The sequence below is a fragment of the Hemiscyllium ocellatum genome, unplaced genomic scaffold (assembly GCF_020745735.1).
Source record: "Hemiscyllium ocellatum isolate sHemOce1 unplaced genomic scaffold, sHemOce1.pat.X.cur. scaffold_152_pat_ctg1, whole genome shotgun sequence".
NCBI classification, from domain to species: Eukaryota; Metazoa; Chordata; class Chondrichthyes; order Orectolobiformes; family Hemiscylliidae; genus Hemiscyllium; species Hemiscyllium ocellatum.
Genome location: NW_026867800.1, coordinates 304,969 through 319,712, shown reverse-complemented (window position 1 = coordinate 319,712; position 14,744 = coordinate 304,969). Strand labels below are relative to the sequence as shown.

The window sequence follows — 14,744 nt, the reverse complement described above, 5'->3', positions numbered from 1 at the left end:
CCAGAGGGATGGTTATGCTGCAGCTGTACAGGGTGCTGGGGAGGCCACACCTGGAGTACTCTGTACATTAGCAAGGATGTACTGGCACTGGAGGGAGAACAGAGGAGGGTCACTAGTTTGAGTTGGGAGTTGTGAGGGTTGGTGTATGTGGAGAGATTGAGAAAAATGGTTCTATACTCATTGTAATTTAGAAGAATGGGAGGTTGGATACGAATGAGGGGAGTAGATAAGATAGAAGCAGGGAGGCTATTCTTCACTGGGGGCAGGTCAAACTACAGAGCATAACCTCAAAATAAGGGGGAGCAGATTTAGGACTGAGTTCAGGAGGAGCTTCTTCAGCTAAAGGGTTGTGAATCTGTGGAATTCCCTGCCGAGTGCAGCATTTGACGTGATCTTCTTGAATGCCTTTAAGGCAAAAGGTAGATTTGGGAAAATGAGAGGAATTCAGGGTTATGGTGGGAGAGCAGGAAAGTGGAGCTGAGGCCATGAAAAGATCAGCCCTGATCTTATTGAATGGCAGAGCAGGCTAGAGGGGCCAGGTGGCCTACTCTTGCTTCTCTTCCTTATGTTCTTATGTTGCCACTTTCCAGCCATCCCTTTCCCTGGGAATAACATCCCAAAAACAAATTTTGAAAGTTCTTGCCTTGTGCCATCAAAATTGGCCTTTGTCCAATTTAGAAACTTAACCATTAGACCTGGTCTATTATTTTCTGTAACTATTTTAAAACGAGTAGAATTATCAGAGAATCCCGACAGTGTGGAATGAGACCATTCTGCCCATCACATTGATACTGACCCTCAGAACCACCTAACCTTCACCTGTAACGTTGCATGTCCCCGAACCATCCAACCTGCACATCCCTAAACACTGTGGGCAATTCAGCCTAGATAATCCACGCAACCTGCACATCCCTGAACACTGTGGGTAATTCAGCCTGGATAATCCAACCTACCCTGCACATCTTTGGACAATGGGAGGAAACCAGAGCACCTGGACGAAACCCACGCAGTTAACCCCAATAAGGTGGATCATCCTTTTCTTATTTCCCAGTTCCACCCAAATAACTTCACTGGACGTACGCCCAGGAATATCCTCCCTAAGCACAACCATAATGCTACTCCTAATCAAAAACTCCACTCCTCCTCTCTTGTTCCCCCTTTCTATCCTTGCTATAGCATCTATACCTCAGAACATTAAGCTGCCAGTCCTACCCATCCCAGAGCCACCTTTCTGTAATACCCATGATATCCCAATCCCATGTTCAAAACCATACCCTCAGCTCATCTGCCTTCCCTGTCAGGCCTCTTGCATTGAAATGAATGTAGTGTAAGTGTTCAGTCCCACCTCGTTCTGTGCCTTGCCCTTGCCTGCCTTGACTATTTGACCTCTGAACTGTACCAGCCTCAGACATACCTCTTTTCTCACGATCTGTTTGGGATCACACCCACTCCCTCATTGGTTTAATGCCTCCTGAGTAGCACTAACAAATCTCCGTGCCTGGATATTAGACACCGTCCAAATCAGGTACAATCCATCCTTATGCAGGTGAACTCTACTCAAGAGGAGATGATCCAAAAATGTGAATCCTTTTCCCCTGCTTCAGCTCCTTAGCCATTCATCCAGCACCTCCTCCTCTGTAATATGGACAATGATCAAGGTGTCACCATTTATTTACCCACATTCTATATACCTCATGTACTTATTCATAGTAAACACTGATGCAAAATATTTGTTTCCCTATCCCGCCCATCGCCTGAAGCTCCACACAATGGCTGCCTTGTTGATCTTTGAGGGTCTCTGTTTTCTCCCTAGTTAGCCTTTTGTTCTTAATATATTTATAAAAGCCCTTTGGATTTTTATCCTTCACCCTATTTTCCAAATCTATCTCACATCCCCTTTTTGCCTCCTAATTTCCCTCTTAATTATACTCCTACTGCCTTTGTACTCCAAAGGATATTTTGGATTGGAATAAATGCAAAATATTACATCTTGATAAAACAAACGAGGGCAGGACTTACACTCATTAAAATTCGGGCCTCAAGTAGTGATATGGAACAAAGAGTCTGAGGGCTTCCCGTCATTGAGGTTTGTGTTACATGTAGACAGGGTGGTTATGAAGGTGGTCAGCACGTACCTTCGTTGCTCAGACCTTTGACAATAGGAATTGGGACATTATGTTGAGGTTGTACAGGATGTTGGGGAATTCTCTTCTGGAATACTGTGCCCAGTTCTGGTTGTGCTGTTATAGGACAGATATTATTAAATCGGCGCGGGTTCAGAAGAGATTTACCAGCATGTTGCCATGAATGGAGGGATTGAATTATAAGGAGAGGCTGGATAGGCTGGGAATTTTTTCACTGGAGTGCAGGAGGTTGAGGTTATGAAAGGTTTATAAAATCACAAAGAGTTTAGATAGTGTGGATGGACGGTGGAGAGGGGGGATTCAAAACTCGTGTGCATTCATTTTGGGAAGTGATGAGAAAGGTTTGAGAAAATACATTAACGATTTTTTTTAAAATTACACAGGTGGAATGAACTTCCAGAGGAAGTGGTAGCTGTAAATACAATTACAATATTTAAAAGACATTCAGAGAAGTACATAAATAGGAAATATCTGGATGGATGTGGACCAAGCAGAGGCAGGTACAATTAGTTCAGTTTGGAATTATGGTCGGCATGGACTGGTTGGCCCACAGGGCCTGTTTCCTTGCTGTATAACATTATGACTCTAATTCTCACTAACTCTAAATTCCTCCATCCTCAACTCTCCCGATCACTGTCACCTCATCCAGCTTTAAAACTCTTCTTTATTTATATAATACCTCTCTAGCCACAGAACACTCCGTATCTCATGTCCTCCAGTTTCTCAAATCTCTGTGATATGTGCCTTTCTTTAGTCCCAGCCTTGAGGATGCCCTCATTCACTCCGATTGGTTGGAGGACAAACTGGTACGACCTGGTCCTCCAGTACTGCCCTCTGCCCCCTATTGGCCTGCGCTGACATCAATTATCCGGGGCCCATTGTGAAGTGAGTGGTTGGCTCCTGCCTCTCTCTGCCCTGGGATGAGCTTCAACAATCACAGTCAATGGGGCAGTATCACAGAGCACAGGGGCTGGGGGCTATTCAGCCCATTGGGGATGTATCCTCTCCCTCTGGAGATGCTGCAAATCTGTCCCAATTCCCTTCCCATTTGCCCATAGCCCCCCAAATCTTCCCTTAAAATGTAAAATTCCAAATCTGTTTATGAATAACTGCTGAGTCTGTCCAGCTGCCATTCAGACTGTTCCAGATGCTCAGAACATACTGAATAAAATAATGTTCACATAATCACATATTACTTGCCAATTACCTGAAAATAGTTACGAAAATTGTGACATTGTTAACAATTCCCCTCTCTCTGCAGATTAAATATCCTCGAAACAAATTTGCAGTTGGTCAAAATCACTGCTTAACTTTCTCAGCTCCAAGAACAATTATCTGTGCTTCTGCTAGCTCTCCACAAAAGAGGAATACACCTTATTTTCATTTATTAGTGTCATAGAGATGTACAGCACAGAAACAGACCTTTGGTCCAATTTGTCCATGCCAACCAGGAATCCTCAACAACTGGAGCCCCATTTGCCAGTACTTGGTCTGTATCATTTGAAACTCTTCCTATTCATGTACCCAATTGATGCCTTTCAAATGTTGTAATTGTATCAGCCTCCACTACATCATCTGGCAGCTCAGTCCACACACACACACACCACACACAGCTTGAAAACTTTGCCCCTTAGATCCGTTTTAAATCTTTGCCCTCTCAACTTAAGCCCATGTGATCTTGTTTTGAACCCACCTAACCTGGGGGGGAAAGACCCTGGCTGTTCACCTTATCCATGCCCCTCATGCTTTTATAAATCTCCATGAAGTCACCTTTCAGTCTTTGACTCTCCAGGGAAATTAACCCTGGCCTATTCAGCCTCTCCCTGTAGCCCAAATCCTCCAATCCTAGCAAAGTCTTTGTAAATCTTGTCTGAACTCTTTCAAGATTCACAACATCCTTTCCAGAATAGGGAAGTTTGAACTTAAAACATAATTCCTGAAATGGCGTAATCAATGTCCTGTCCAGCCTCAATTTGACGCCCCAGCTTCTGTACTCAATGCATTGACCAATAAATATAAGCATACCAAACACTACCTTCACTAGTCTGCCTATCTATGACTGTACTTTCAAGGAACAATGAACCTGCTCTCCATGGTCTCTATGTTCCGCAACATTCCCAAGGACTTTACCATTAAGTGTATAAGTCCTGCTCTGATTTGCCTTTCCAAAATCCAACAGCTTACATTTGTCTAAATTGAACCCAGTCTGCCATTCCTCGCCCCAATGGCCCATCTGGTCAAGATGCTGTTGCCTTCTGAACTAACCTTCTTCACTGTCCACTACACCTCCAATTTTGGTGTCTTCTGTAAACCCACTGACCATATCTCATATATTCACATCCAAGTCAATTATTTAAGGACCCAATATCCATTTCTGCAGCACATTGCTGCTCACAGACCTCCAGTCCGCAAAGCAACCCTCCATCACCACCCTCTGCCTCCTACCTTCAAGCCAGTTTTGTATCCAAATGGCAAGTTCTCCCAACATTTCATGTTATCTAACCCTGCTAACCAGTCTGCTTTGTGGAACATCGTTCAGTGTCCATATAGACAACATCCAGTCTGCCTTCATCACTCATCTTTGTCACATCTTCAAAAAAACTCAATCAAGTTAGAAAGAGAGAATTTCCCACACACAAAGCCATGTTAACTATCCCTAATCAATCCTGGTCTTTCCAAATACATGTAAATCTTGTCCTTCAGAATCCCTTCCAACAACTTACCTACCACTGATGTTAGGTTGATTGTTCTCTTGTTCCCTAGCCTTTCCTTACCACTTTTTTAAATAATGGCACCCATCTTCCAGCACCTCACCTGTCACAAACAATGATATAAATACCTCAGGGAGGGGCACTGCCATCACCTTCCTAACTTTCCACAAATTTCTGGGATACACCTGATCAGGTCCCAGGGATTTATCCACCTTGCTACTGGTTAAGACATCCAGTACTTCCTCCTCTATAATATAGACACTTTTCATGTTATCACTATTTATTTCTCCAAACTCTCTAGAATAGAATAGCATGGTATTTCTCCCACCTCCTGTTGTTCCATAGATGGCCTTGTTGATCTTTAAGGGGTCCTATTCTCTGTCTGGTTTTTATTTTATCCTTAATGTATTTGTAGAATCTCTTTGGATTCTCCTTCAACTATTTCCTAGAGATATTTCAAGTCCTCTCTTTGCTCTCCTGATTACCCTCGAGTACATTCCTGTAAAAACGTGATCCTGTACTCCCAAGTCCTCCGCCTCTGCCATAGCTGCTCCCAGGAGAAGCAATTCCACTCCAGAACATCCCAGAAAGGTTTCCTCTTTCAAGGACCACATTTCCCTCCCACTTGATCAACAATGCACTCCAACGCATATCCTCCACTTCCTGTACCTCTGCCCTCCCCCCACCCCTCCAACCACAATAAGAATATAATGTTGTTGTGATTCTGTTCGCCGAGCTGGGAGTTTTTGTTGCAAACGTTTCGTCCCCTTTCTAGGTGACATCCTCAGTGCTTGGGAGCCTCCTGTGAAGCGCTTCTGTCATGTTTCCTTTGGCGTTTATAGTGGCGTGTCTCTGCTGCTTCTGGATGTCAGTTGCTGTCTGCTGCAATGGCCGGTATATTGGGTCCAGGTCGATGTGTTTGTTGATAGAATCAGTGGATGAGTGCCATGCCTCTAGGAATTCCCCGGAGGAATTGTCTTTAGGACCCAATATACCAGCCACTGCAGCGGACAGCAACTGACAACCGGAAGCGGCAGAGACAAGCCACTATAAATGCCGAAGGAAACATGACAGAAGTGCTTCACAGGAGGCTCCCAAGCACTGAGGATGTCACCTAGAAAGGGGACGAAACGTTTGCAACAAAAACTCCCAGCTCGGCGAACAGAACCACAACAACGAGCACCCGAGCTACAAATCTTCTCCCAAACTTTGAATAAGAATATAATCCCCCGGTCCTCACCGGCCACCCAATAATCTCCATTAACCTCTGCTATGTCTGCTACCTACAGTCAGACCCCACCACCAGGGATGTATTTCCCTCCCCAGCGCTTTCTATATGCCGCAGAGACCATGGGATCTTTGGTGCTGATGTGATGCCCCACAGATACCTCAGTCACTCACCCCTGCCAAATGGCCTAGTGAGATTATCACTAGATGGATAATCCAGATAACGTTCTGGGGTCCAGGGTTTGGATCCAGTCACAGCAGGCAGTTGAATGTGAATTCAATAAAAATTTGGAATTAAGATTCTATTAAAGACCATGAATCCATTGTTGATTATTGTAAAAAAAACCTCATCAGATTTGCTAATATCCTTCAGGGAAGGAATCTTCCATCCTTACCTGGTCTGGCCTACATGTGACTCCAGACCCACAGCAATGTGGTTGACTCTTTACTGCCCTTTGGGCCCAGTCAGTGACACCCTCATCCTGTGAATGAATAACAAAGAAGGTCAAGTCTTGTACACAACCATACTATTCTTACAGATAAGTGATCTCTTAGCAAATTTACTTCTCAACTCCCTGCTGACTATTGGGGAAGGGGGGGGGGGGGGCAATAGTACCATCCCAATAAGGAGATCATCCCTTTCTTATTCCTCAGTTCCACCTGTATAACCTGCCTGGATGTATTCCCAGGAATACTCTCTTGAAGCCCAGCTGTAAAGTTATCCCTAATCAAAAATACCTCTGCTCCTGCTCTGTTGCCCCCTTTCTATCTTTGCTATAGCATCTATACCCTGGAACATGAAGCTGCTGGTCCTATCCATCATTAAGTCATGCCTCTGTAATTGCTGTAATATCCCAGTGCCATGTTCAAAACCATACCCTGAGCTCCTCTGCCTGACCTATCGGGCCTCCTGCATTGAAATAAATGCAGTGTAACTGCTCATTCTGTGCCTCGCCCTGGTCTACCTTGACTGTTTGACGTCTGACTTAGCTCTTCCCTCACTCTCTCTCTCTGGGTTTACCCACATTCCTTCACTGGCTTAATGCCTCCTGAATAGCACTAGCAACTGTTCCCTTCCAGTGCCAGTACAATCCATCCTTCTGATGGAGGTCAATTCTACACCACAAGAGATTCCAATGAACCAACAATGTGAACTCTTCTATTCCTATGTCATTGATACCAATAAACAACAGCCTCCCCTCAAAATGGTTATTCTCCCCTTTAAGAATATTCTGCTCCCTCTCTGAGACATCCTTATACAAAAATTACACATTCGAATAATAAACCTTACACTCATCAGGTCATCATAAAAGGATTACATGACACATTGAGGGTTTGGGGAGACCTTTTGAGAGAATGCGATGATTCAAAGGAGAATTTTAAGCAGCAAATGGGATTGATCTGGAACACAATACTCACACACACACACACAATGCAAATATCCAGATCCTGATGTATTGAGTAATGCAGAGTTTGGCAGAATATTTACTGAGATTACCATCTGAATGTCCACCTGTAATACCCTGCAATACAAGTTTATAAAATCTGTCACTATCAGTTCAAGTGAGAAACTCACACCATTCCCTCCTCGTGGCCCAGGATTACTGTACATATTACCCCTTGAGGACATCAGCAGTCAATTCAAGGGGAAATCTGTGGGTTTCTAGGAGATTCCGCCCTGGGATCTCATGTGACTGAACACAGCAGTTCTTTGGCACATTGGAGAAAATGATCCAAGCGTCAGTGAGATTTGGGAAACAGGAATTACTTTCTTTTCTTTCATTCCGTGCTGCCGCTCTGCCTCATCAATGACATGGGTGTGAAAGGCAACGATGGGCAAGTTGTCTCCATCCTGACCAATGGGTAGGAAGATCCTCTCAATCACTCCAAAGTGTATCCCGAAAAAGATAGAAACTCTGTCTGCTTCCCACTGCGCAGTGCTCCCAGTAAATATTTGGAAGAATGGGAAGGGGGGATATCTCCTAGAAAAGGCATAACTGTTAAGGTCGAAGAGGATTATGAAAAGAGAGAGATGCACAGGAGAAGGGGGCAACAAGTTGCCAGATGGGGATTAACTTGTGAAAATGGGAAGTTGCTCATTTTGTAAGAGATAATAAAAGAACAAAGTACTATTTAAATGGTAGAACGCTGCACAACAAAGGGACCAGGGGTAATTGTTCAGGAAACACAGAAAGCTACCACACAGTTACAACAGGGAATCAGGAAGGGGAATGGAATGTTTTGTTTCAAAGGTTTTCAGTATGAGAGTTTGGAGTATATTCCTGAGAGTAACGTGTGGAAGTGCTGGTGAGACCACCATATCTGCAGTATGGAGAGCAGTTTTGGTCCCTTTAGATAAGGAAATGTGTCACTTTATTGGAGGCATTTCAGGGAAGAATCAATGAGATGATCCCTGGTTTGGAGGGATTATCTTTTAAATAAAGGCTGAAAAGGTTGGGACTCTACTCACTGGATTTTGGAGAAAGAGAGGTGATCTCACTGAGACAGATGGGATTCTTAAGGGGTTTGACAGAATAAATACAGAGAGGATGTGTCTGAGGGTAAATACTGGGAGGGGAGTCTGAAACCAGATTCTGAGTCACGGAATCAAGGGTTCTGTTTTGGATTCAAGTTTAAGGCGACACAGACACGGGTAAGGGGTTTCAGTAGCAATGGAGCTGGGGTGAGGTGGAGAAAAGCAACGTTTAAGAGATTGGAATTCCTGGTGTTTGTGATTGTGTGGATGTCTGACCAGAAGGTCACCTTGGGGTCAGATATAACAGCAATATTGTGAAGAGAGTCATCCTGCCTCAGAGTTCACAGTAGGAGGGAGGGGCTCAGCAGAAAGGTAAAGGTAAGGCAATGGGTTTAACCGTGACAATGTTTCATTGGAGGAAATTGCACCTAATCGAGTAGTGGGAGGGTGGTAAGCAGTTTGATAACTGAGTAACAGTGGAGCAATGGAGAGGGATGATGGGGAGGGAGAGCTGGGCATTGTCAGTGTACATGTCAAACCTAACAGTGTTTTTGGATGAAATCACCTCCTGGTACTATGTAGGTGAGATACAGGAGAGACCAAGGATAAATCGTTGAGGGACACCAAATGCAAGGAATTCAGAAAGGAAAGGGAGAGTGGAGATGGAGCAGGACTTTCCAATAACGGTGAGGTCAAATATTAGTTTTTCACAGAATGGGAGAGAAGGACATAACGAAAAATGTCCAACAAACAGAACAAGGAACAGTATCTATGAATTGGCGAGGGGGAGTGATGAGGAGGCAGCGGAGGAAAGAGAGTTGGCAAGTGAGTTTAGCGAGATGAGGATAAAGGGTCAAGTTGAGCTCTGATAAGGCTTGACCCGAGACTGGAGAAAGAAGTAAGTTTAGGACAAAAATCAGGAACACCATGTGAGGCAGTTTGGCTCGGCGGGCTAGTGGGAGGGAGGGAAGCAGCAGAGGCAGCTGATCGGATTATCTCAGTCTTAGTGACAGAGAAACTCCATGTGCTCCTTGCTCTTGTTGTTGGAGAGAAGGATGGAGGAGACAGGATGATGGACAGTGTTTTACAAAGTAACAAAACCAGGGTTAGTGATATTTAAAATGAGTGAACAGACCTAATGTATTTAACTTTTATCCAAAATATTAAAACAAACGACTGAAGTCCTGGTTCGAATCCCATCTTGGCAGATGTTGGAATCTGAATTCAAGAAAAAATAACTGGAATTAGGAATCTCCTGATCTCCATGGAACCATTGTCAATGGTGAAAAAAAACTCCTGCCAACCTGACAGTTGCCCAGCCAGCTACTCACTGTATTAATCACTGCAAAGTCTCAACAAAGGAATGGAACTGGGTGGCCCACTCGGTATCTAACAAGGCACCAGAAAATACAACCACAGAATCAGCCCGCTCGATGGTGCAATGTCCTCCAGACTAACATCTGGAATTTGGTGCCAAAATATGCAGAGCTGTCTCACAGACCAATCAAGGAACAGCCTGACATACTCATACTCACGGAATCAAATCTTACAGACAATGACCAGATACCACCATCACCATCCCTAGATATCGAGAGTGTGTTGCTGGAAAAGCACAACAGTCAGGCAGCATCCGAGGAGAAGGAGAATCGATGTTTCGAGCCTAAGCCCTTCATCAGCCTGACCTGCTGTGCTTTTCCAGCACCACACTCTCGACTCTGATCTCCAGCATCTGCAGTCTTCACTTTCTCCTGAAATCTCTGGACATGTCCTGTCCCACCAGCAGGACAGACCAGGCAGAGGTGGTGGCACAGACAGGGAGGATTTGCCCTGGGAGTGCTCAGCATTGACTCCGGACACCAGGAAATCTCATGGCTCCTGCTGATTACCACGTACCGTCCTCCCTTGGCTGATGAATCACTTCTCCTTCATGTTGAACAACATTTGGAGGAAGCACTGAGGCAATGAAATGGTGTCAAACGTACTCTGGGTACAGGATTTCAATGTCCACAATCGAGACTAGCTCTGCAACAGAATTACTGACTGAGCTGGTCAGGTCCTAAAGGATATAGCTGCTCAACTGAGTCTGCAGTGGGTGGTGAGGGAACCAACAAGAGGGAAAAACATACTAGATCTCATTGTTATGAATTGATCAACTGCAGATACATCTGTCCATGACAGTATCTGCGAGAGCGACCATCACACATTCCTTTTGCAGACAAAGTCTTGCCTTAAAGTTGAGAAAAACCTCCATTGTGTTGAGTGGCACTATCACCGTTCTAAATGGGACAGACTTTGAAGAGATGTAGGATCTCAAACTGGATCTCTCTGAGGCACTGTGGGATATCAACAGCAGCAAAACTGTACTCCAGCACAATTTGTAATCTCGTGGGTTTGTAAGTCCGGCTATCACCCATCACAATAGACAGTAAAGGAGGGCATGCCATGAGCAACACCAGGCATACCTAAAAATGAAGGGCCAAACTGGTGAAGCTACCAAACAGGACCATCTGCATTTCAAACAGCATCAGCAGCAAGCAACAGAGCTAAATGATCCCACAACTAATGGATCAGATCAGAGCTCTGCAGTTCTGCCACACCCAGTTGTGAATGGTAATGGACAATTAAACAACTCATTGCAGGAAGCACCACAGATATCCCCACCCTTACTGATAGAAAGGTCTCACACATCCATGCAAAAGATAAGATGACAGCATTTGCAGCAATTTTCAGCCAGATGCAAAGTGGGATGATCCATCTCGGCCTTCTCCAGTGTTTCCTAACATCACAGATGTGAGCTTTAAGCCAGTTCAATTTAGTTTGAATAATACCGAGAAATGGTTAAGTAGTGTAAAGGCTGTGGGTCCTGCCAATATTCTGGCAATAATACTGATAGCTTGTGCTCCAGAACTTGCCACCCACCAAACCACGTACCGCTCCAGTACTGGCATCTACTGACAATGTGGAACATTGCCCAGGCATGTACAACACAAAAACACAGGGCAAATCCAACTCAGGAAATTTCCCTCTGTCAGTCCACACTCGATCAGCAGTAAAGTGATGGAAGATGTTATCAACAGGGCTACCAAGCAGCAGCTGCTCAGCAACAGCCGGCTGAGTGACTCTCATTTTAGGCTCCACCAGGGAAACTCAGTTCCCGATATGTTACCGCCTGATTCACAACCTGACAACCAGCTGAATCCCAGAGGCGAGGTGAGAGTGACAGCTCAGTTCCACTCCAACACCACTATTTCTAGCTGATTCCACCCTCACCTCAGCTCATATACTTAAACTCTCATCCATTGTGTGTTATCTCCAGACTTAATTATCCAAACACACTCCTGGCCAGCCTCCCAAATTCAACCTTCCTGTAATCTCAAGGAAAAATTGCAAACTCTATTGCCCATGTGCTCACTTCTTCCCAAACATGTTCATCTGTCAAAAGGATCCTATTCATAAGCAGCAACAATTTAAAATTCTCATTCTTGATTTGATTCCTGGCTGTGATTATCCCTAGCTCCCTGCACCACACATCCTTTGAGACCTCGACAACTCATTTTCTTTGAGACTCCCAACAACTTGGTAACTCATTACTTCAACTGTGTGGCTGATTCTACAGTTGCCAAAGCACCATGATCTGGAATTTGCAGACAAAACCTCACAGGTCTGCTTCCCACCGTTAAGACATCCCTCAAAATCTGCTTTTTGGCAATTGTTTTGGACACCTGACCAAATATCTCTATATCTGGCCTTATATCTAAAGTTCTCAATCGTATTTTTGTGAAATTATAAGCATGATGATAAAACAACAAACTATTTTTGATTTGGACATTATCTTCAAATCATCACTGTTGCTGTAATGAATAATCTGTAATGTCTCTTACCCAACCACATTGTGGGAGCACCTTCACCACACAAACTGCAGCTGTACAAGAAAGTCAAACATCACCCTCTCCCCAGGCAACAGGGCTTTGGCATTAATCACTGGGATCTGTGGAAGGAGAAATACACATGATGTTTCAGGGAATGCAAAACGGGTTACAGGGAATGAAAATGGTGCAGAATTTGATAGTCAGAAATGGAAGGAAAATACACTTGCTTATTGGAAAAAGGAATTCTTGTCAAAAATATTCAAGAAAAAAGTAATCTAATGATAGAGCAACACATGGTCAGGGGCTGGGCCACAGTGAAAAACTCATTTACAAATGGTCTATAAAAGTAATAATACAGTATTAAACAGACCAAACATACCCCCATGGTTGGAGACTGAGGAAGCTAGACATTGACAAAGTGGTCCTGAGGGAGCCCAGAGGTGAATCAGAGCAGGATTGGCTGCTGTCATCACAATGTCTCTGTACCAGAGACAGGCTGCACATGCGCCTGGCTGCACCTTGCCCCCTACAAAGATGGCGGCCGCGCACGTGTCCAGTGAATCGTCCCGAATAAAGATGGCGGCGCTCACTCAGGCCTGACGCTGAGGCCATTCCTCATTTTCAGCAAACACGGGGCTGGGACGTTCAAACTTGTGTTTTCCGACGTGCACAGCTTGTTTGTAAAACCTCTCCGCTCATAACAACACAGTTTTTTCTCCAGTTTCCCTGTTTATTTCTTTCCTTACCCTATTCTTCCTCTCCATAACTTCCCGAGCATTTATTACAGCGACTCTGCGCCGCGCGCGAGGGTGATCACATGGTTCACAATAGCTCCGCCCTTCATTCACTTTGATTGGTTGGAGGACCGACATCCAGCTCTACCCACTGTCCTTTCATTGGTCCGGTGCTGACATCAATCACCCGGGGTCACTGTTGGTTGGAGCATGCGCAGTGTGTCCTGCTTTTGCCAATATGTTGGGTCATGTTTTCTGCGGATAACAATGAGCTCTGCAGTAGATTTCCTTTACTCATGGAGGGCATTGCCTTCCTACTCATGACTGTATAGCTGTGATTGATGAATCAATGCCATCTGAATCAGTACATAAACACCCCATTTTCACAACATCTGAGATCTTTAGCACATTGTATCACACTCTTCTTTGGAGACAAGGAAATCATGAAACGGAGCCTCAGGGAATCGGAGCAGGAGGAGGCAATTCGTCCCTTTCAGCTTGTTCCCCCATTCTGTCAGATCATGGCTGGCCAACCCAGACCTCAACATCTCTTTTATGCTTGATCCGCATAGCCCTCAACTGCTCAATATTTCAAAAATCTATCTCCCCTTTTTAAAAATTATTTAAGATAGAATCATAGATTCCCTACTGTGTGGAAACAGGCCCTTCAGCCCAACAAGCCAGAACAACCCTCCAAAGAGTAACCCAACCATTCCCCTCCCACATTTAACTTTCACAATTGTTTGTGTGAGAAAATTCTTGCCATTCACTGAGAGAAAAAAAATCTTTAATTTTTCTAAAATGAATGTTCCCTTGTGCAATGTCCCCTAGTTTAAGACTTCATTGGTGCAAGAAGATCTAGTCAACATCCACCCTGTCAAGCTCCTCAGAATCTTGTTTCCATAAGATCACCCCTGCTTATCTATTGATAGGTCAACCCTTTCGTCCACGAAACAGCTAAGTGAATCTTTTTTGAATGGTCTCCGATGTTGGTTTATCCTTTATTAAATATGGGAGCTAACATTGGATACAGCACTGCAAGTTAGGACTCAGCAACAGTCAGCGTGGTTAACCAATCCTCAATCCATGCTAATACATTACACTGATACCATGAGCTCCTAAATTGTGCAATTAACTTTTATGTAGCATATTATCACATGCATTTTTAAAATCCAAATACAGAACATCATTGGATTGCCCTTTATCAGCCCTGCTTGTTATCTCCTCAATGAACTGTCGCAACTTTGTCAAATATAGTTTCTCTTTCACAAAACCCAGTCGACCATGTTTGATGATAGGCTTTCCTAACTGTCCTGCAATTTCTTACTTTAATATTAGACTCTGTGGATTCTTTCAGTAGATTTGCTAAGTGTGATTCCCCTCTCTTAAATCCATGCAGACTCTGTCCAATCCAGTCACTGTTCAGTGAGAAACTTGACTATGTTTCAATATAGTAGTAAAAAATGAGGTCTGCAGATGAAGGGCTTATGCTCGAAACGTCGAATTCTCTATTCCTGAGATGCTGCCTGGCCTGCTGTGCTTTGACCAGCAACACATTTGCAGCTGTGTTTCAATATAGTTAG

General features: G+C 44.2%; 1 long non-coding RNA gene across 2 annotated transcripts in view; it reads right to left on the bottom strand.

Annotated features, from left to right (window-relative positions):
• Window positions 1–13,227, bottom strand: part of LOC132810132 (uncharacterized) — a 32,789-nt gene extending 19,562 nt beyond the window's left edge. The window contains exons 1-5 of one of the 2 annotated variants that reach the window (XR_009642738.1): window positions 13,174–13,227; window positions 12,440–12,546; window positions 9,694–9,776; window positions 6,478–6,564; window positions 2,200–2,240 (exon numbers count right to left, since the gene is read on the bottom strand). This is a non-coding gene — a long non-coding RNA (uncharacterized LOC132810132). Of the gene's footprint in view, window positions 1–2,199; window positions 2,241–6,477; window positions 6,565–9,693; window positions 9,777–12,439; window positions 12,547–13,173 lie in introns of those variants that run through there. The other variant, XR_009642737.1, reaches the window with a different exon arrangement.
• Between the last annotated feature and the right edge of the window lie 1,517 nt (window positions 13,228–14,744).